Source organism: Lithobates pipiens, unplaced genomic scaffold (genome assembly GCF_037356315.1).
Source record: "Lithobates pipiens isolate NorthernLeopardFrog02 unplaced genomic scaffold, aLitPip1_a1.2 Scaffold_16, whole genome shotgun sequence".
In the NCBI taxonomy this organism is placed as follows: domain Eukaryota; kingdom Metazoa; phylum Chordata; class Amphibia; order Anura; family Ranidae; genus Lithobates; species Lithobates pipiens.
In genome coordinates, this window is record NW_027507748.1 from 509,792,003 (window position 1) to 509,814,713 (window position 22,711).

Below are 22,711 nucleotides of genomic sequence, written 5' to 3' on the forward strand. Positions count from 1 at the left end.
GGGGCATACTTCCACAACAAAGCCCTCTGGAACCACCCGCTACACAACTACGCTCCATTCCGGATGAGTGGCATGTAGTTTCGCGCAGACGGGCCCCCAGAAATGTCACTGATGGTAGTATATGATCATACACCGCTAACAAATCTGTTCTCTCCCTGGACACAAGGATTTCTTCATCTTTCCTTGTTCTTACCCCTGACATTTGTCCTTTATGCAGCTTTGTTTGCATATGGATCGCTTCTATGATTCTATTTTTATTATTCTATACGTTATTGTTTATTTTTGTGGTTACACCCTTTGTTTCAATAGCACTGGACCTACACACTATGGACCTTCATCTCCTGCCCTACTACATTTCCAACTACCATGGCAGCACCTCTTATGTCGACCTCATGGAGTTCAGCTGACCCTGATAACTCTCGGAGGACACTGTAAGTACGCCTACACATTTTCTCCCACCTGAAATATGAATATTACTCTTGTTTCCATTAATGCCAGAGGCCTCAACCACCCCGTTAAACGCCACTCGCTGTGGACCGAAGCCCATAAACTAAAGGCGGATATTCTATGTGTGCAGGAAACTCATTTCCAACAGGACAACCATCCCAAATGCGCACACAAGAATTACCCACATGTATTCCTGGCAAATAATCCAAATAAAAAAAGCGGAGGTGTTCTCCTTGCCGTCCGTGACACGGTCTCCTTCCACCTCAAGAACTCCATCGCAGCCGACAACGGTCGCTATATTATTGTCCAGGGTGATATTAACTCTAAACCGTACACCATTGTATCCATATACACCCCAAACACCCGACAGATTAGGTTTTTGAATAGACTAATCCGTAAAATACACTCTATCCAATACGGTAGTCTCATTATTGGTGGCGATTTCAACCTCATTGTCGATCCACAACTTGACACTTCTAATGTCACCCGTAGCAGCAACACCTACCTGAATAAGGTCCTACATTCAGAGAAACTGTACGACGTGTGGAGATGCATGCATGGCAACGAGAAAGACTTTACCTTCTTCTCCCATAGACATGGTTCTTATTCCAGAATAGACTTATTTCTAACAGATCAATGGACTCTACAAAATGTTTCATCCTCTAAGATATATGATATTACGTGGTCTGACCACTCTGCCATATCACTTTCTATTCATGAGAAGGGTGTCTCCCCCTCGTCACCCATCTGGCGCTGCAGTGTTAGATTACTGCAAGACCCCAGCACTAGGGAACTGATTTCTCAAAACCTTAAAACGTACTTCCAACAAAATGAACATTCAGTAGAGAGTCCTTTCACACTCTGGAACGCCCATAAAGCGTTTTTCAGAGGCATCCTTATCCAGCTAGGAGCTAGAGCTAAAAAGAAGTATACAGCAACCATAGACTCCATTACTTCCGACATCCACAACTTAGAAGCCCTTAATAAGGCATCTCCCTCCCACCAGCGGACTACTCAAATAACTTTGCTTAGAGAAAAATTGAGAGATCACCTGGCCCAAAACTATGATTTTTACCTTCGACGCTTGCAGCTGCGTACCTACACCAGTGCAAATAGAGCAGGCAAATATCTCGCCAATAGGATTAGAGCAATACGCACCAAAACTAGGATTTCCCATTTGATACACCCTACATCCCATCATAAAATCATTAATCCTCAGGACATCGCGAACCACTTTGCACAATACTACAGTGAGCTTTATAACCTTAGCACTGACCCCCACACTACTCAACCCACTGTTCCCAAAATACAGCATTTCCTCAAAGATTTAGATCTCCCTAGACTCTCCGAAACACAGCTTGAATTGCTAAATTCACCCTTCACAAGTCATGAAATAACATCAGTCATTACTTCACTTCCCCATGGGAAATCCCCCGGTCCTGATGGACTGAATAACGAATATTTCAAAACCTTCTCCACTATTCTCTCCCCGTATCTCCAAAAAATGTTCACACAAGCAGCAGACTCAGCGTTTCCAAATGAAATGTTAAAAGCTTACGTGACCACCATACCCAAACCTGGCAAAGATCCCACTACCCCTAGTAATTTTAGACCTATTTCTCTCCTAAACACAGATATAAAGATCTACGCCAAACTTATCGCCCTTAGACTATTGGAGTTTATGCCTTCCTTAATTAAGAGCGACCAGATGGGCTTCATCAGGGGGAGACAAACTTCTGATGCTACAAGACGTATTATCAATATTGTTTTCCAAATGAAATGTTAAAAGCTTACGTGACCACCATACCCAAACCTGGCAAAGATCCCACTACCCCTAGTAATTTTAGACCTATTTCTCTCCTAAACACAGATATAAAGATCTACGCCAAACTTATCGCCCTTAGACTATTGGAGTTTATGCCTTCCTTAATTAAGAGCGACCAGATGGGCTTCATCAGGGGGAGACAAACTTCTGATGCTACAAGACGTATTATCAATATTGTTCATTATGCTAATTTAACTAAAACGCCTTCTCTGCTGCTCTCCATAGACGCAGAGAAGGCGTTTGATAGGGTGGAATGGTGTTATATGAAAGAAGTCCTCCAAAAATTTGGCTTTCATGGTCTCATCTCCAACGCAATGTTAGCTTTATATTCCAGTCCATCCGCCCAAGTCTTGACAGCTGGTATGCTCTCCACACCATTCCCTATCTCTAATGGCACCCGTCAGGGGTGTCCGCTATCCCCAACTATTTTTAACCTTATGATTGAACCCCTGGCGGAGGCCATTAGATCCCAGGTCGATATTACTGGACACGTGTTAGGATCTCGTAACCACGTTATCAATTTGTTTGCCGATGACGTTGTCCTGATGCTGACAAACCCATCCAGGTCTCTCCCCTTAGTCCATGAAACTTTGAAAAACTTTGGTGAGATATCGTACTACAAAGTAAATTTTGCTAAATCATTGATTCTAGATTTAGGAATTGACAAATGTATTAGACTCCAACTTCAAAACACCCTCCCGTATAAATGGAAAGAGGATAGCATACCCTACTTAGGTATAAAAATCACCAACTCCACAAAAACCCTGGTCTCTGTCAACATTAAGCCACTGCTTCTAAAGATAGACGAAACGCTTAAATGCATAGCCAAGACTGAACTATCCTGGATGGGTAGATTGGCAGCGTGTAAGATGTTAGTTCTCCCTCTCATATTGTATATGTTCAGATCCATACCTATACCTATCCCGAACCATTTCCTTAAGACCTTGTCTACCACTCTGTGGAAATTCATATGGAATGGAAGAAAAGCTCGCTGCTCTCCTAGCAACCTGATCCCGCATAACCGAGTAGGTGGAGTGGGACTAATTGACGTTTCTGATTACTTGTGGGCATCTAGACTAGACCAACTCCAACACTGGTTCAAAACTATAGATTTACCACTTTGGGTTGAGCTGGAAAAACATATGGCCCCAATGCCAGATCTAGTGGCACTACTCGTGAGTGATGTCTGGAAGCCCTGGGCTCTCCACTCCATGGCCCCCACGCTCATAGCCTCCCTACAGGCATGGAGGTTCTTCTTACATCATGCCCATAAATCTCAAAACGCTGTGGAATACAAATTTCCGCTTAGCTTACTCGAGACTAGAATCCCTATGCTGTCCCTAAAGCAGTTCCCCAACCACGGTATCCATACCATCCAGGACCTACTGTCTAATGGTACAGCTCTCACCAGCATACAGATCATGGCTCAATACGATCTCCCCAACAAATACCAATTTACGTGCATCCAAGTGGCACCCTTTCTGAAACATAACCCTCCCCCCACACTAACAATGCCATCCAGTGCATGGAACTTCTTAACTCGCGAACGCCCCACCAGGAAAGGCATTTCGCTTTTCTACTCCCTTCTACAGGATAAACAATCCTTTGTGAAGACAAAATCGATTAATAAATGGGAGGCAGATTTAGGGAAAACATTCACGGATGACCAGTGGACAACTGCATTCCGAGAAATCCAAAAAGCCTCACATTCTATTAATCACTGGGCAATGACCATTAGAATCATCAACAGATGGCAATACACACCGTATAGACTGGCAACATTTTCCCCATCTGCCCAGAGTGCATGTTGGAGAAATTGTGGACAGCCAGGACACCTAATGCATATGTTTTGGGAGTGCCCCAATCTGGTTAGTTACTGGAACCAAGTGTTCCAACTAATAACATCACTCACGGGTATCGTCACCCGCCCCAATCCATCCCTAGCGATCCTGCATATGGGTATTGAACAATTTCCACATGACATGCGGATTGTTATCTCCAACATCCTTCTTTCTGCTAGAGCCATGATATTACAACACTGGAAAACTGCCATGATGGTAAACATCTCTGACCTGACCAGAAGAGTAAACCAACACCACACTATAGAGCGTGCACTAGCTATGAATGCATTGAAGTGCGGTCTATTTGTTACGCAATGGAAAATTTGGACCACCAAATATAAGAAATCTGTGACCTAGATCTTAATCCTGATAAGATAAATTCTGTGTAGTAACCAGTATTTGCATTGTTGTTTGTGTAACCACCTACTTATCCATTTCTTCCTTGTTTCTTTCTTTTTTTGTTTTTGTTTCTACCCTCTCTTTCTCTCTCCCCTCTTCCCTTCCTCAATTTCATCGACTATTGATTACTATTGTAAAATCAACATGTCATGTACCACCTACCTTTGTATCACCTTTACAAAACAATAAAAAATGTATTGAAAAAAAAAAAAAAAAAAAAAAAAGATGGCAACTTCCATACAGAGGCCCAGTGCAGAGCAAGGAGATCCTAAGCAATACTCATGACTAGTCCTCTGTCCTCTATATAACTTATTGGGGGACACAGAATCCTAAGCAAAGTTATTTTTTAATATACTATTTTTAACGAATGGGTGCAGTGTATTTGCTTATTCATAAAAATCACCCAACCAGTTTACACTGAATAAACTTGGATAGCATTCTTCCATAATGTTTTATTTATTCCTATTTCTATAATTATGACAGCCTGCTAAAGAACTGCATTATAATTGTTTATGACAGATTCTGAATTGGTACTTATGCCAAGTCTCCCTACAACAGACTAGAGATATTGGTGTCTCAAAAACAACACAACAATGAAAGTTGGAGTAACTGTACTGCAATTATCCACAACAGGGAAATTAGCTTTGTAATTCACAGGTGGGGTTGCATAAGCTTGGCTTACAGCATGCACTTCAACTTGATAGCCTAGCCGCTTGGTGCATCTTATCTCAACAGGACTATGTCAAGGAACATTCTTATTACAAGTGAACATGCTAATTCTTTGTTATTTATGACATCCAATGTAATAATGTAGGTGCAGTAGGTACAGCATATGCAGGAGAAAAATGAATATCCACATCTTAATGGTTTCAGTACACTATAGTCTGACAGGACTATTGTTGCACATTCAGTCAGCCTAACATGTGGCTCCTCCAAAGTATGCCAATGCACCACCTTGACAGTTTCCTTGCCAGCCACCAGAGAGCTGTTGTATTTACATTTGTATCTCCCACTAAAAAGTGATGCCACCTAATTAAAACTTGAAAAGGCTCACCTGTGTCACCATGAAAGGTGAAATATAAGGACAAATCTTAACCCCTCTTTGCATGCATACTACAAATATTTCATGATGATTATAGATTTGTTTCGGTCCAAATCTAAATTCTGACAAATTTTTGGTTATTCTGAAATTCAGATGTATCAGAATCTCTGAATGACAGTAGTAACAAATTTTGTTGAAATTTGTTAAGTTTTGTTTAGTTTATTACATACAGTAGTACCCCTACTCATTCACCCCCTAAAAAAAGTAAAAGTTAATAAAAACACAGCAACAGTTTTATTGAAAAAAAAACCATAAAAATGCTGACCAAATAAAAAAAAATGCTGCTCTCTGACATAACCTGGTGACGTAACTGAGTGCCCCCCCCAATCTCTACCTCTCATTGGGTGAGTGTCAAGATAGGGCGTGATCACTTGGTGACATCACAGGGTAATTCCGTCCCATGTTTATTTGTCATTTGAAAATGACACTCGCCCAATGAGAGGTAGACATGGGGATGGGGTGGAGTAACCTCCGTCCCTATGTTTACCTGTCAGGTGGCTGTGTCCCTGGATGGGAACAGTTGTTTGTCGTGATACTATGTACCCCTACTTATTCATATGGGGGGCCAGGATCACTCCCGCATCCCCAGAACCACTGGGCCAGGGTTGTGGGGAAGAGGTCATTACCCCCTCTGCCCCAAAGCACCCCTCCATGTTGAGGGCATATGGCCAGGAGGGGGAGGGTGCTCACTCATATCTTCATTCCTGGCCTGTCAGACTGAATGCTTGGATAAGGGTCTACTATGTAATTTAGGGGAGATCCATATCCTGTTTTGTTTTTTAAGCCGACCCTTGTTCTGTTTACATTATGCTGTCAGTGAGGAATCCCGCTGACAGCAAATGAGTCATGGTTGTTAAGGATGCCAGCAGCCACTAAATATACAAAAATAATGCCAAAGATATTAAACAAATTCCAAATTTCTGAAAACAAATTGATCCAATACTGAGTCAATGAATCAATTTGATTTCAGAATCTCAGAATTAGTTTTGTATTTATAGCATGTTTTCAGAAAAGCATTAAAAAATTTAAACAAAACAGTGTGGGTCCCCCAATCCATACCAAGCCCTAAGGTCTTAAATGAATTTCTAAGGGGAACCCCCTGTCAAAATAAAAAATAAATAATGTGGGGCTATATAAGACCCTTAACCAAGCATGCAGTCTGGCAGGCCAGGAAAGGGGGGGAAACGAGTGAGCTCCCCCCTCCTGAATGATACTAGGTCACATGCCATCAATATGGTGGGGTGCTTTGGGCCAGGAGGCTCCCCCAAACCACCTTGTCACCATGTTGATTGAGTCAAGGGCTTCTTTCCCATAACTCTGGCCTGGCTCTGGTGGTTGTGGGGGTCTGAGTGAAAGGGGCTTATCAGAGTCTGGATGCTCCCCCTAAACAAGGGGGCCCCAGATCCCACCCCCCCCATGTGAATGAATAGGGATACATATTACCTCTAATCATTCACCAAAAGTGCTAAAAGTTAATAAAAATGCACCATCGTTTGACAAGTCCTTAATTTAAAAAAACACAGCCAAATAACAGATAAACATGGGGCAGAAGGTAGACATAGGGGCTGGATCACCCAGTTTTGTCACAGGATAACTGCTGCCCCTAAGTTTACCTGTCATTTGGCTGTGTCCCTGGATGGGAACAGTCATGTTCGGCGGGTGGCTTTTTTTTTTTTCGGTTAAGTCAGCGTGTTTATGTTTTTTTAAATAAAGAACTTGTCAAAAACTGTTGTGGTGTTTTTATTATCTTCTATGTAGACCTACTCATTTACATGGGGGGCTTGGATTTTGAGGGGTACCTTGTTACAGGGCTTCCATGTTTTTATAAGTCACCCCCCTCACCCCCACAACCCGCGTTGTGGGGAAGAGATCCTTGTTCCCATCAACATTGGGACAAGGTGCTTTGAGGCATCCCGCCTGCCCCAAAGCACCCCCCTATGTTGAGGGCATGTGGCCTGGTGTGGTTCAGGTGGGGGAGTGCTTGCATATCCCCCTTTCCTGGCCTGCCGGACTGCATGTTAAGATAAGGGTCAGTTATGGATTTTAGAGGGACCCCACGCCATTTTGTTTTCAAATTACCCACTGTGAAGGACCTGGTATGGATAGGGGGGCCCCCACACTATTTATTTTTAGAATTTTTCATTGCCAACTGTTCTTTGTTTACATTTTGTCTGTCAACTGGGAAACCTGCTGACAGCTGATGAGTTATTAGTTGTTAAGGACGCGCTGCTGGCTTCCTGGCTCACTATTTAACAACCAGCTATTCTTCACACAGAATTCAGATCAGTTGATCATGTTTTTAATTGTTCTGAAAATATAGAATTAGTTAGAAAATGAATAAACAAAACAAAACTAAATTAAACGAATAAACAAAATTAAATTAGTAACATAACAAATTCATCCAAAATTAAACTAAACAAATGTTTCTGTTCTGCACATATCTAATGAAGATCAAAACTGCAGCTGTATAGTGTCTCACAGGTACTGTACTGCTAAAAAAAAGAAACCTTGTGCTGGTGATTCAGTTATTTTAGTCATAATGCACTTAAAATACGCTTTCGACTTTAGATGTCTATACTCTACCATACACCGCAGCTTATTACACAACTGTTACCTATAATATATGTCATCCTCTGGGACTGTGACATCATAATGGGCGGGGACATCACCCGGCGATTTCCCTATATAAGTTGCCGCACGCCGCGTGCCTGTCATTGTGCCCAGAGACAGCGACGAATCAACAACTCAAGAAGAGAAGATGAAGAGAAGAACAGAAGGCGGCGATGAAGACAGTGGCGACAGCGGAGATAGAAGACCAGGCCACTCCTTGTAAAAAAGCTAGAAGAAGGCGCGGAGGCATGGCAAGAAGAACCGAAGAGGGGGACAAGACCCCCAAAGTTGGAAGAAGAGGGCGGTGACGAAGAAGAAAGCTTTTTACATTTTTTTTTTCACAGGTGAATGGGTAGGGGTACATTGTATCCCATACTCATTCACATAGGGTGGGGGGCCGGTATCCGGGGGCCCCCTCATTAAAGAGGGCTCCCAGATTCTGATAAGCCCCCCGCCCGCAGACCCCGACAACCAACAGCCAGGGTTGTCGGGAAGAGGCCCTTGTCCTCATCAACATGGGGACAAGGTGCTTTGGGGTGGGGGGGCCCTGCAGCCCCCCTTCCCCAAAGCACCCCCCATATTGAGGGCACATGGCCTGGTACGGCTCAGGGGGAGGCGCTCGCTCGTCCCCACCCCCTTTCCTGACCGGCCGGTTTGCATGCTCGGATAAGGGTCTGATATGGACCTGGGGGACCCCCACGCCGTTTTTTTGTCGTAAGGCTTTCCCTTTAACTCTATACCAGGTGATGGGGTCAGCAACGCTATATTCGCTGGTCCCAGCTACCTGGAGCTGCGCTCAAAATGAACTGACTTTTCCGTGCAGGAAAAGTCTGTTCATTTCAAAAGTATGGTGGACTAGCACACACACGGCCATATTGTCCACCAGGCTACGAGTCTGGCGGACATATTTTGGTGCAAAACTACTTTCTTAGTTCGCCGGATTTTTGGGTAAAAAAAGTCTGTCGGAGTCCACACACGGGGGGATTGTCCGGCGGATTGTTTGATCATGTGTACGCAGCATTAAAATGCTCAACAACAAATTGGCCAAAATAAAAAGAATAAAAAATGCAAAATGCATCAAAAAACACTTGAAAAATGCAACAAAAACATGTGTGCAAAAACACAAAATACACTGCAAAAAGCATTGTAGAAACTAATTAAAAGCAAACCAGGCTTGAGGCTTTGTATGTCTTTATGCCAAAAAAATGCTTTTCCTTTTTTCGTATTTTATTTTCTTAGCACTACCTGCTGCAAATGTGTAGCGCAGTGTACAGTCTTGGCATCTGTAAGATACTTAAAAGAGATGTATGCTTATTTTTTTTTATATATATATATTCTCAACGACTCACTGAGAAGCTAATCTGGGTGCCGGTCCAGCCATGTGGGTGGATCCCGACTTCATTGTCATGATTTTTCTCCGAGTTTGGACCAGCTCTTCAATGTCTGCTGTCTGATGAATATGGGTTACAGGAGTGCAGAATGGACACTGGACAATTATGCACATGGCAGAAATAGAATTTAAGATTAAGGACATTACCAGTGAGATATTTTTGGTAAAACATTTGACAATATACTTGAGTGCTACTTAAAACGTACAATAGAATTTAACAATTATCTTCCCTCGCCCTGGCACAGTTTGTCTTTGGAACATTTTTATTGCTCTATATAAGAGGCCCAGGGTGACTGCTGTTATTGTACAGAGTCTAACAAGTATGAAATGCTTTCAGCAGTATCCTTAACAAAAAAAGTGCTATGCTAAAATGCTAATCTAAAAATTTCTAGTGGAATTTAAGTGTCAAAGTATAACACATTTGGTATTAAAAAAATGCTGTATTCGTCAGTTCCAGTCACTTGTCACCTTAAGTCTTAATTGACCTTTCTGCTGTGATAATTTACTGCATATGGCCAACCTAAATTTTATGCAATTAATTTAGCTTATTAAAGGGATTAACCTGGATTTTTTGATACAGATGTAATAACAGAAATTAAATTTGGCAGTGCAGTTATTCATAGTAACCAAACATGTATTATCATTTAATTGATCTGATCAGTGAAAATGAAAATCTATTTTCTTGCTGTAGTATACTAATGATTATTTACTGCTCCTGTTGATCTGCTTTTCTGAATAAGCCTATAAAAGGCCTAATACAATATGACAATAACTTTGCACACTGTACTCAACACATTTAGTTAGTACCTGCTAAAAAAACGAATAGCGTCAATATGCTAATTAGTTCTATGTGCTAGCCATGTGTGAATTTATATGTTATCCATTTGGTGAACTTTTTAGAGGTGGACTCCAGAAAAAGGGTTTTTCTTATTTTAGCTCACAGAGTTGAAAGGTTGGGAACTTTTCAGTTATTTTTCTTAACTATTTGTGTAGCCTTTCATGAGAATTCTCTACATTTCATATCTTAAGATCACAACAGTGGGAGTGGGGGGTCCCATCTTTGACAGTGATCTCTGGAATAGTAGTAGTCATTGGGAGGTGTCCCCTCTTCTCTTGTTTAGGGAAAAATCATATCATTTTCCGTTTCTCTTCACTTTTTGTCCTGTCAGTGATGGTCATTAGACATGTGCAATTCGTTTCGTATGAATCTCAAATTTGTACGAATTTCCCTAAATTCGTACGTTCGGGAGGATCCGAAATACAAATTGCCATGCGTCCAAATTTTTTACGAAACACAAACTTTTGTATACGAATCCCCAGGAGGAAATCAGCACAGCACAGGGATGGTGGGAGCCCCTCATCTAATGAAAATTCGTATTTCAAATCGGAAATTCTTCAACGGAATGTCGTATTTCGGATAAAAACCAAACTTCCATCAGCATCGACTGCCATATTGAGGTATATTTTTGCCTTTAAATTCATCGTAAAGAACGTTTGTACAAGTTAACGAACCTAACGACAATTCATATTTCGTATGAATTGAAATTGAATTTCGGACACAAAATACGAAGTACGAATTCATTTTAATATGAACCGTAACAAAACAGTTATGCTTTAAGAGGTGCAGTAAGCAGAAATAGGAAATATGTCAACTGAATCCGTGGAAAACATGAAACTCTAAGGCCGCGTACACACGCGCGGACTGTTCGCCCAACTTTGTCCGTCCAACAGTTTCGGCAAACAGTCCGCTCAAACTTAGCATGGACGGACATGGCCACACACGACGGACGAACAGTTTGCTGAAACCGTGCGCGATGACGTGAACGGCACGTACGACGGGACGAAAATTTTGACGTCCAATACACTGCAATGCAACCTTCCGACGTGGAAATCCTTTCTGAGCATGCGCGAGACTTAGTTGGCCGAACAAGCCTACACACGAGCGAACAGTCCGCTGAAACCTTGTTTCAGCGGACAGTTTTTCGGAATTTCCGTAAGACCTTGTTCGTCCAACTGTCCGCTGAAACTGTCCGCTGAAGCCCCACACACGAGCGGACTGTCCGCCCAAACACTGTTCAGCGGACAAGGTTGGGCGAACAGTCCGCCCGTGTGTACGCGGCCTAAGTTCAAAAAAGAGAAAACAATGCCCCGAGTCCCAAATACTAAAATGTCGTTTTTCACTGTGGTTTCATGCTGCTCATGATATTCTACCAGATTACTACTAGTGGTGCTAATTCATTCAATTCAATTATTTATATTTTACTTTCAAAAGTTTTTATTGATTTTACATAACAAAGAGAAACAAAACAGAAAAGTACAGACAATCTTGCTCACTTGTCGGAGGTAAAAGTCACTGATAAGGAATACATAAAAGGTTGCTTAGGACATCGACAAGGAATTAAAACATAAACACGTTTCAGAATAGTCGCCCTGCTCACTTGCTTGTGACATATAGAGGTTCAATCTGGGGGTCACTAGTCAGTCCTCCCCTGCACCCAGACTGGGAGCATACTGTGCAGGGAAGGAGTCCCGTGGCATCCGGCGCTTTCTACAAGAGGTGAGAGACCTCCATAACCATGGAGGAGGGGTACTACCTTAGTGGAGTGACTGATGAGCCTACACCTCATCTCTCCAGTATTATATAACATAAAAAGCAAAATAGAGGAGAGCCATAAGGGACCTGGGGAGTGAGGCAACAAAATAAAACCAAACAAAACAAAATAAAACAAGACTCTGTACCGACAAACAAGGGGTGAGAGGTGTGGGAAGAGGGAGATGGGGGGGGAGGGGGCGTGTCCGCAGTCGAGCAACCTTCAAAGTCGAGAGTGGTCCAGGGAACTAGGGTCGGACTCCTGGAATAAGTGAAATGCCCATGTATTGAGCCCAAGGCTCCCACGTAGCCTCGAACTGAGCCGTGGAATCTAAAAGAATGCCGGTAAGTTTCTCTTGCACCATTATCCAAGAAATTTTTTTAACGGCGGCTGCAAAGGAAACTTTAGGGAGTTTCCAAGCCTTGGCTATTGTCATTTTGGCACCCAGGAATATAAATTGAATTAGTTTACGAGTATGTTTCGGGATCCCAGGGAGATTAGCGTTGAGTAGGGCAATGGCAGGGCTTCTCGGGAGGGTATGGTTAGTGATATTCTTTATTAAGGCTAGGATTCTTTTCCAGAAAGGCCTAATTCTGGGGCATTCCCACCAGATGTGGGCCATGGTCCCCATCAGGTGGCACCCCCGGAAGCAGCTGGGGTCAGCTGAGGGGAACATTAGGGAGAGTCTCGAGGGGTTAGGTACCACCTGGTAAGGACCTTGACATTGGCTTCAATTAGTGATACATTTCTAATGCCTTTAAAGGCTCTGGAGAAGGAGGCCTGCCACTGCTCTACCGTCATGCTAAGTGCTAGTTCAGTCTCCCAAGCTGTCATGTAAGAGGATCTATTAGGTTGATGAGCAAGGGCCTTGTATACCACTGAGACTGCCCCTCTCTGTTCCGTGGCCTGTCCGCACCATGATTCGTACGGAGTGCAGCCTGAGGAGGCCTGCTTACCCGTCCAAAGCTGTAGAAGGAAATGACGGATTTGGTGGAACCTAAAGCGTTCTGAAGGAGGCATCTCGAGCTGGTTCACACAATGTCCCAGGGTAATAGGGCCCCGAGCGTCCAGAAAGTGCCCTATTCGATATAGACCCTTATCCAACCACCATCTAAAAGCCGTGGGCTCCTGGCCCGGTGGGAAGTCTGGGTTGTTGAATAATTGAGCTAATGGTTTTAGGTGCGAGATGAGGTGGGGGGATTTTTTCAACCTGTCCCATAGACGAAGCGATTGTGAGAGAATCAGGGAGAGGATGGGGGGCCTGAGCCTTGGGGGGGACCAGAGGAGAGATTCAATGGTGTAATCCGGGGCTGCTTGATTCTCCAGGGAAACCCAGTCTGGTTTCTCAGAGCTATTGTAAATTATTGATAGCTGTGCTAATCTGGCTGCCTGAAAATACCAGAGCAGTCTCGGCAACCCCAAACCTCCCTGTGATTTGTGGGTGTACAAGGTCTGCTGGGGGATCCTATGGCCTCTCCCTCCCCATATAAATTTGTTTATTTTTGCTTGGAAAGACCTTAGGTGATCCAGTTTGATATTGATGGGTATGGCCCTGAAGAGGTATAACAATCTCGGGAGCAAAGTCATTTTAATGGAGTGTATCCTACCCAACCATGATAACTCTCCCTTCTCCCATTGTCCCAGATCCTCCTCAAGTTTTCGATAAATGGGGGGGAAGTTAGCTTCGTACAGCTGTTCCACCTTGGCAGTTAGGTTGATGCCCAGGTATTCTATAGAGGAGTCGCTCCATTTAAATTTGAAAGAGCTCTGCAGTGCCAATTTAGTTTCATATCTGAGAGAGATATTCAGGGCATGTGATTTAGTGTAATTAACCGTGAGACCCGAGACGACTGAGAAATCTTGAAGGAGTTTACATAGATTGGGGAGGGAGACTGTCGGCGAAGTAAGGAAAAGAAGTAAGTCATCGGCAAAAAGGCCGCATTTGTGTACCCGTGTCCCGTCGGTGACGCCTTGTATGTCAGGGTTTGAGCGAATTGCAATGGCCAGGGTCTCGATCGCCATTGCGAAGATTAGGGGGGATAGCGGGCAGCCCTGCCGGGTGCCCCTCGCTATTACTAGTGGTTCTGAGTGCTGACCCTGTATGCGAATCAAGGCTGTAGGATTAGAGCACAGCGAGCCCAGGATTCCTCTAAAGCGGGGACCAAATCCCCATTTGTCTAGAAGGAAGAAAATGTACTTCCAGTCTATGGCATCAAAGGCCTTGTGTAGGTCTAGGGATAGAAGCATCCCTTCCTGAGCTTGTTTACCGTTCCAGCCAGATTGGAGGAGGGAGACAATGTCAACCGCTCTTCTGATTTGGTCAGGTCCCTGTCTGCCCGGTATGAAGCCCACTTGGTCTTTGTGAATGTAATATTTAATAAAGGAAGAGAGGCGGTTAGCTAAAATTTTGGTTAGAATTTTGAGGTCGTTATTGATGAGGGAGATGGGCCGATAATTTTCCACCTCTTCGTGATTTTTGTTGGGTTTGGGAATTACTGTGATGTAGGCAGTGTTGAGGTGTGGGTCTAAGGGGGATCCCTCCATTTTGGAGTTGAAAAATTTGGCCATGTGCGGGGCTAAGATATCCCCAAAGGTCCTATAGTAAGGTGCAGATAGTCCGTCAGGGCCAGGGGCTGAACCAGGTTTCAAGGCCTTAATGACTGCCAAAACTTCCTCCTCCGAGAAGGAATCTTCCATAATGTCTTTATGTGCTGTGGTCAGAGACGGCAGTCTGAGGCCTTGAAAAAAGGCAGACATTGCTGGGGCCTTCTCTGTGGCGTCTTGGCTATATAGTTTGGCGTAATAATCTTGAAAAGCCTTCAAAATCTTAGTCGGGTTGGAGGTTGGGGGTTGGCCATTCAGTCTTAGTTTGGGGAAGGCAAACGATTTGGATTTAGGGGTGAGTTTACGTGCTAGCATAGTTCCTATTTTATCCTTGTGCATGTAGTATTTGGCCCCACTCCATCTAATGTGTTTCTCTGCTGATGCGGTGAGTTTTAAGTTAAGTTCTAATCTGGTGGTGTCTAGTTGGTCTGCCGAGGCCTTTGAAGGGTGGTGCTTATGCGCCCTTTTAAGATCCGCAAACTTGGATTCTAGGTCACGGATTTCTGACAGTCGTTCTTTTTTGAGGCGGGAGGAGAGCTTAATCAGTTCTCCTCTGATAGTAACTTTATGAGCCGCCCAAATAATTTCTGGGGAGATGCCTTCCGTTGCGTTGGTGGAAAAGTAGTCCTTGATAGAGTCGGCTATGCATTTGGCATGAATGGGGTTACTGAGGATAGACTCATTTAGACGCCAGTGTGTTCCTCCTTTGATGGTGAAGACATTGCGGATGGACAGAAGGACCAACGAGTGGTCCGACCATGAGGAGTCTATATTGGGAGCATAATATGAGACTATGGAATAGAGTATTCCTTCAAACGTTCCCTTCACTAGGATGAATCTACCCTCTGGGTCCCTATATTCCGAAATATGTGTATAGTTGCAGTGTCTAGAGAAGAGGATCGCAACCCCCTTGGTTTTTGTAGGGGCATTTGCCAGGAAAAATGTGGGGTAGGAGAAATGGATACATTTGGGTCTATAGCGAACAAGGAAGTGTGTTTCCTGCAGCAGGACGACATCAATTTTAAGGGCTCTATACCATTTGAAGGCTATTCTCCTCTTCCTGGGGGAATTTAGGCCTTGGACATTGTGTGAGACCAGTCTCAGATCCCTGTTAATAGTGGGAGTGTTAGCCATTAGGACAGAGAGGGGAGATGATCAACCAAATACATCCACTTACCCTTTGGGTGATGACACTCCGGGCCGAAGCCTCCGGTCTGATGCCGAAATCAAGGATGGCCCCGGAACCAATCGCTCTATTCGTCTGCGAACACGCTTGAGGGAAGAGAAGGAGAGAACATGAGGGGGGGAAGGGAAGGGAGACATAAAACATAGAAACATGTCTTCTACGAAGACTGGTGTAGGGCCGGTGCGAGAGAACCCACCGACCCCCAACAAGAATATTTTGGGCGATCCCGGGGATCGTCCAAAGGCCCATGCCAAAGAGGTGTAAACTACCTCTATGAGATGGGTGAGAGCACATTGGGCCCACCCCGGACCCTAACTGAAAACTATATGAAACAATATAAAACGTAAGAACTGAACACTATAATATTAAGAGCAGCAATATCCTGCCAACTGTTGGACCCCGGATGCTTCTGGAGAGCAACTGTCATATGGGGAGAAGACCCAACCGGGCCCGGCTAGGTCCAAACCCGAGGTTCAGAAATCTGAGACCATGGCGAGGAGACAGTGGAATGAGGGGAAAAACTACTACCCTCCCCCGATCTATTGGTCCGAAGAAACCATACCCACCCCCCGCCCCCAAGCCAACAAACTAAGGATCAGTGGGGACCAGAGGAGGGGGAGGGGCAGCCTGGGGATTTGTAGACCCATTAACCTAAAAAGACCATGTAGACTTAAGAACACCAAAGGCCCAATAAAGAAAAGAGGGTCTGCTCGGGCCTATGGGAGCAGGCCAAAGGTAGGCCTGGTCCCAGAGGCGGGCAGAGGGACTCTTCCCAAACAACCCAGTGGCCACCAGGAAGATGTATCCAGAGCCTAGGTGAAATCATACCGCTGTGAGGGTATAGGGGGACGAACCCGCTAAACTGCCTAGAGGCCATCCCCATGAGAGAAAAAAAAAAACTGAGAGAAAAAAATCAAAAATGTACAAGGAGGAAAAAGTCAATTAAACCGTGAGGTGGGAGGTTATCCCTCCGTCCATCGAGTGGGCTATTGCCCGAGGAAGTCCACTCGAGGTTGGGAAAAGTAACGAAGAAGCCGGCTTCTCAGTAGACATCTTTCAGGGGGGGCCTCTGTCCTTGCTCTTCTTGGTGCGGCCGTTGAGCCAGAGTGGGGAGACTGGGCTGGACGGGGGGGGTCTCTTGGCTGACCCGGCAGAAGAATGAGAGAAGGCCATGGGGAGCTCCTGGGAAATCAACTTCAAGTGTAAAAAGAGTTTTTCTCCATCCGTCATATTGGAAAAGGAGTAAGATTTTCCGTTGAGGGAGAACTTCGCTGCAAACGGGAAAGTCCATCTGTATTTTATGTCTTGCTGGTTGAGCACCAGCAGGAGTGGTTTGAGTGCCCTTCTCTTTTGTATGGTGGAGGGAGCCAGGTCTGCGAAAATCTGTATACGATGACCCTGAAATTGGAGGTCTGATTGCGTTCTGGATTGGCGCATCACTTCTTCTTTAGTTGTATAGTAATGGGGTTTCACAATAATATCCCTGGGGGAGCCATCCTTTCTGGGGGGCCCTAAGGACCGGTGCGCCCTGTCTAGGTCCAGACGTTACGGCGGAATTTGTGGGGCCAATTGGGAAATGATGTCCCGTACCGTAAGGGGGATGTCAGCAATGGACTCCGGCAGGCCACGGATTCGGAAGTTGTATCTCCTGGACCTATTCTCAAGGTCGTCGATTCTTGCAATGGCAACGTCAAGTTGATCCTGTATAGTTTTAATATGGGCTTCATTTTGGTTGGTCCTGGAGACCGTAGTGTCCATTTTGTTTTCTATGGCCTCAATTCTGGATCCCAGATTGGCAAAGTCAGATTTAATGTTATTGGTAATCTGAGTAGCAGTATTAGCTAGCCCCCTGTCAAGTAATTCCGAGAATTTGGAGAAAAGATTTGCTTGGAGAGTGGAAATGTCTGTCAGGGAGAAGTTCGGGATGCAGGTCCCTGTGGCTGCGGTGTGGCTGGGTCCTCTGGGGAAAGAGGGAATTCCTCCATGTGGTGGTCTATGAGAGATTCGGTTGAAGCAGGTGACGGAACCTGTGGCGAGGAGGGATCGTCGGGTGGTTTATGTCTGCGTTGGGAGCCACTCTGTGCCACCTGAGAGTAGGATAGCATGGCCGGGGTCAGCACTTGCCTGTGTTCTGGCGGTTTGTCCGTGTGGGCCGCGAGTGTCTGTGTAGCTGAGGTGGCGGCGGCCATCTTGGTACACCCTCTCCCCGCTGAACGGTTGAAATGCGGCCCTAGATCTCGTCTTGCGGGGGGGCCAGGCATCCGCTATTGTGCTCCGACCTTTCCCACGTTCGGGGAAGTATCGGGGGGAAGCTCCGTGCGCTGAGAGCGGCGTCAGGTGGATCGGCGGTCCGGGGTGGTGCGGAGCTCGTGGCTCAGGCGGCCATGTCGGAGCTCTCGCGCATGCGCACTCCAATTATTTATATTTTAAAATGTTTTATTGTACTGTTCTTCAACAGTATTCTAGCTGTAGAGTTATACAGCAAGCACCTGTTTCAGGAATCTTCCCATTTTCAAGCTCACTAATAAAGATTCACATGGAATGCTAACTCATAAGTATATGCACAGGGACGCACATAATGAACTGTTGCCAAAAAAAAGATAACCCATCCCCTACCCACTAGTACATATAGATAATCCATGCATATTCAAGAGGAGATAATTCTCAAATTTATTGAAAAATGTTTACAATCTTTTCATAAAAACAGCCAATCCGAAAATCAGCTGGGGTGATTTTTTAAGAACTGTCAGATGGATGATGTTCCGATGGTGGGGCCCTCGCTTGTCCCCCTAATTTCCTGGCCTGCCAGGCTGCATGCTCATCTGGTATGGATTTGGGGGGGGGCACATCATTAAATGTTGGTATGGAGGTTCCCCTCAAAATCCATATCAGACCTAAGGGTCCAAGCACAAAGTAAATTTGGGTGTTCGGTGAACACCCGGACAGGCGGCGTTTGGGCCAAACTTATGCTTGGCCTGAACCGCTCTCTTATCCTTACTGCAGAAGATGCCGTGTGGGACACTGACACACATCCTAGAAACTGATGATGCACCATAACAATCAATGAAGGTTTAAAAAATGTTATATACACAAATTGTACCAGACTTATCCTAGATAGGGGTCCAGTATAGATTTTAAGAGGGGGATATATGCAAAAGCACTTTGTCACCATGTATGATAGTTATATTTGGTGTTAAAAAAAACATCCAATATAAGCTTAGCACTCTGGATGCAAAACCTGAAAGAATATGAAAATACAATGGGGGTGTTTTACGAAAGGTAAATCCACTTTGCACTACAAGTGCACTTGAAAGTGCATTGAAAGTGCACTTGGAAGTGCAGTCACTGTAAATCTAAGGGGAAGAGCTTAAATGAGTGGAAGCTCTGTTGATTTTATCATCCAATCATGTGCAAGCTAAAATGTCCCCCTCAGATCTAAAGTGACTTTATTTTCAAGTGCATTTGCAGTGAAAAGTGAATTTGCCTTTAGTAAATAAACCCCAATGTATGCATATCCTGCCAAGCATGTAATGCTACAAACCTAAATAAAATAACTGATTAACCACCTCAATAACAGGCACTTAAACACCTTCCTGCCCAGACCAATTTTGAGCTTTCAGCGCTGTTGCAATTTGAATGACAATTGCGCGGTGTTGCTACACTGTACCCAAATGAAATTTTTATCATTTTTTTCCCACAAATATAGCTTTCTTTTGGTGGTATTTGATCACCTCTACATTTTTAAAGACCGAAAATTTTGAAAAAAAATATTTTTTTTGTTTCAGTTTTAAAACTTTGTAAATAAGTACATTTTCTCCTCCACTGATGTGCACTGATGGGGCAGCACTGATGGGCACTGATAAGGCAGCACTGATGGGCACTGATGAGGTGGCACCAATGAAGTGGCACTGATGAGGTGGCATTGATGGGCACTGATATGTGGCACTGATAGGTGGCATTGATGGGCACTGATAGGTGGCACTGATGGGTGACACGGATGTACATTGATAGGTGGCACAAATTGGCACTGATAGCTGGCACAGATTGGCATGGATAGGCGGCATGAATGGGCAAGGATAGGCGGCACAGATGGACATGGATGGGCACTGATAGGCATCATGGATGGGCACTGATAGTTGGCATGGATGGGCACTGATAGGTGGCACGGATGGGCACTGATAGGCGGCATTGTATTGTATTGTTTTGTACTGATGGATGCCAATCAGTGCCAAACAATAATGCATGCCAATCAGTGATGCCCATTGTGGTCATTGATTGGCATTCCTTGTGGGCACGCACTGACTGGAATCCCTGGTGGTCTAGGGTGGTGTTCCTGGTGGTCCAGTGTGGGCGTCCTGGGGGGGGGGGCTGCGCTGATAATCGATCAGCACAGACCCTCCCTGTCAGAGGAGCAGCCGATCGGCTCTCCTCTACTTGCGCCTGACAGACGCGAGTGAGGAAAAGCCAATCAACAGCTCTTCCTATTTACACTGTGATCAGCCATTATTGGACACGGCTGATCACGTGGTAAAGAGTCTCCGTTGGAGGCTGTTTACCGAGATCATAGTTGTGGGGTATCAGACTGACACCCCGCAACAACGATCACCGCAATGTGCACCCCGGGGGTGCGCAGTGGCTCAAAATCCTGAGGACGTCATATGACGCCCAGTCAGGATTTTGAAACCACTTTCCAGCCGTCATTTGCCTATAGGGCAGGCGGCAAGTGGTTAAATACAAATATGCAAAACTGAAAAAATAAAAAATGGTCTTCAGTGTCCAAACAAGCATGTAATTCACCCAGTGTCTAAATACACAAAAAAAAGTCTTGAAATAATAAAACAAATCCATCAGTCCATTCCAACCGTGTGCTAATGTAAGAAACATATCATTTTATAAATCCTTCATAAATGTGTTTCACCATGTGTACTGAACCACAATAGTATATATTCTATTGGTAAGAGCATCCACCCAAAGGCTAACTACTCTGCACTCACCAGAAATTACTGCCTTACTAATTTAAAAAAGAAAGCAGCAGTGGTTAAACACCTATTCCATCCAGTACACCTATTTCTTCCCCCTCCTCTTCATAAGGTTACTAGGGAGACCGTGGACCCAGAAAAGTCTTCTAATTTACCACTCCTTTACTCTTCTCCCTCTCTTTAGCGGGTCAAAAAGAAAACACTGACATAGTGTAAAACCTTCCAACTAATTTTAATTAAACAGCAAAAACTACTCACATAGGAAAAGATAAAAGCGTGCAGACAACCACAGACCCTCCGAGAAGCCAAGACAGCAGCCTGTCACACTGATTAGCAATGCCGGCCAGTTGATATTGCTGCTCCATGTAAAACACCACCTAGCTGTGTCCCAAGAGGTTGCAGGTAGAGGTGGAGACAAATGGTCAGAAATAGGTGCCCCCCAAAAAAAGAAACTGCCAAAAATATTTGGGGAGGATTACAAAAAGCGCAACTTCTCTTTTAGGATAAAGTTCCGCTTTAAGTGAAGGTCTTGTTATAAATTGGACATTTGAAAACAAGACTACCTATCTTCAGTGTCTGTAAGGACATCTAGGGGAGTATATAAAAGAGAGGAGTGACAGGAGATTAACACTCCCATACTTTTCTGACAAAGATTATTGCTCGGGGGTGGGGTGGTTGGTCCTTTAAGTTATATCTCCTGGAGAAACAAAACAAAGACCCTTTGTTTACCAGTCTAAGGGCAAGCAGTGGTAATTTCAATGTCAAATTTCTATTTAGTTTTAATCATAGTCTTTTGATTAAAATGCAATTTTAGTTGTAGTCTTATTTTAGTCACCTGATTTGTTTTAAATTTTGTCATACTTTAGTCAACTAAAATCTCCAGTACATTATAGTCAACTAAAATGTCCAGTACATTTTCTTGTCTAAAATCAAATGGGTTTAGTTAAATTGAAATACTATTATATAATCATTTCTCTAAAATTGCCAAACTCATTATATAAACCTTTTCTTAATCCATGCACATAAATGATGACATCTTAAAACGTTTGTATAAACTCTAAGTGACTATATGTGAATTACTTCAGTTGCTGCTTACCACTCAAAAGTGTTTTGATGGCACTGGTGAGGCTGCTGCATTGATGGCACTGGTGAGGCTGCTGCATTGATGGCACTGGTGAGGCTGTCGCATTGATGCCACTGGTGAGGCTGCTGAATTGATGCCACTTGTAAAGCTGCTGAATTGATGCTACTTGTGAGGCTGCTGCAATAATGACACTTGTGAGGCTGCAGATGGGCACTGACCCTTATTTTTCTTCAAAGTTTCTTATTTAAAATGTAAGTTTTTTCTTGAAACGTCCCTCTTAAAATGAATGTGCGTGCTATACGCCTATGTGTGTTATGCGCTGATAAATATGGTATATATTACAGCACAACTAGCAACAAATTAACAAACTTTAAAGTGGATACATGTAAATAACTGTGCAACAATATGTCCAAAAAGACACTTGTAGTGACTCAGCAGTTCATTGTGCTATTAATAAAACAACATACTGTGGTCTTCCACCTCCGTGTTGCAAAATCAATTGTGCTCATAAATAATCCTCCACCAGTAAAAGGATGGCCGCTCACCTTATACTTATACCCCTGTTTCACCATTGGGTCTAAGTAAGCAGTCACTTAATGGGGGTAAAACCTGATGAATGCTTCCGCTCCGCTCTTGACTCTCCTACACCTCTT

General features: G+C 44.2%; 1 protein-coding gene across 1 annotated transcript in view; it reads left to right on the top strand.

The window, feature by feature from the left end:
* Positions 1 to 22,711, top strand: part of LOC143983438 (protocadherin-9-like) — a 1,708,725-nt gene that overhangs the window by 1,495,716 nt on the left and 190,298 nt on the right. The gene's annotated exons all lie outside the window — the stretch shown is intronic.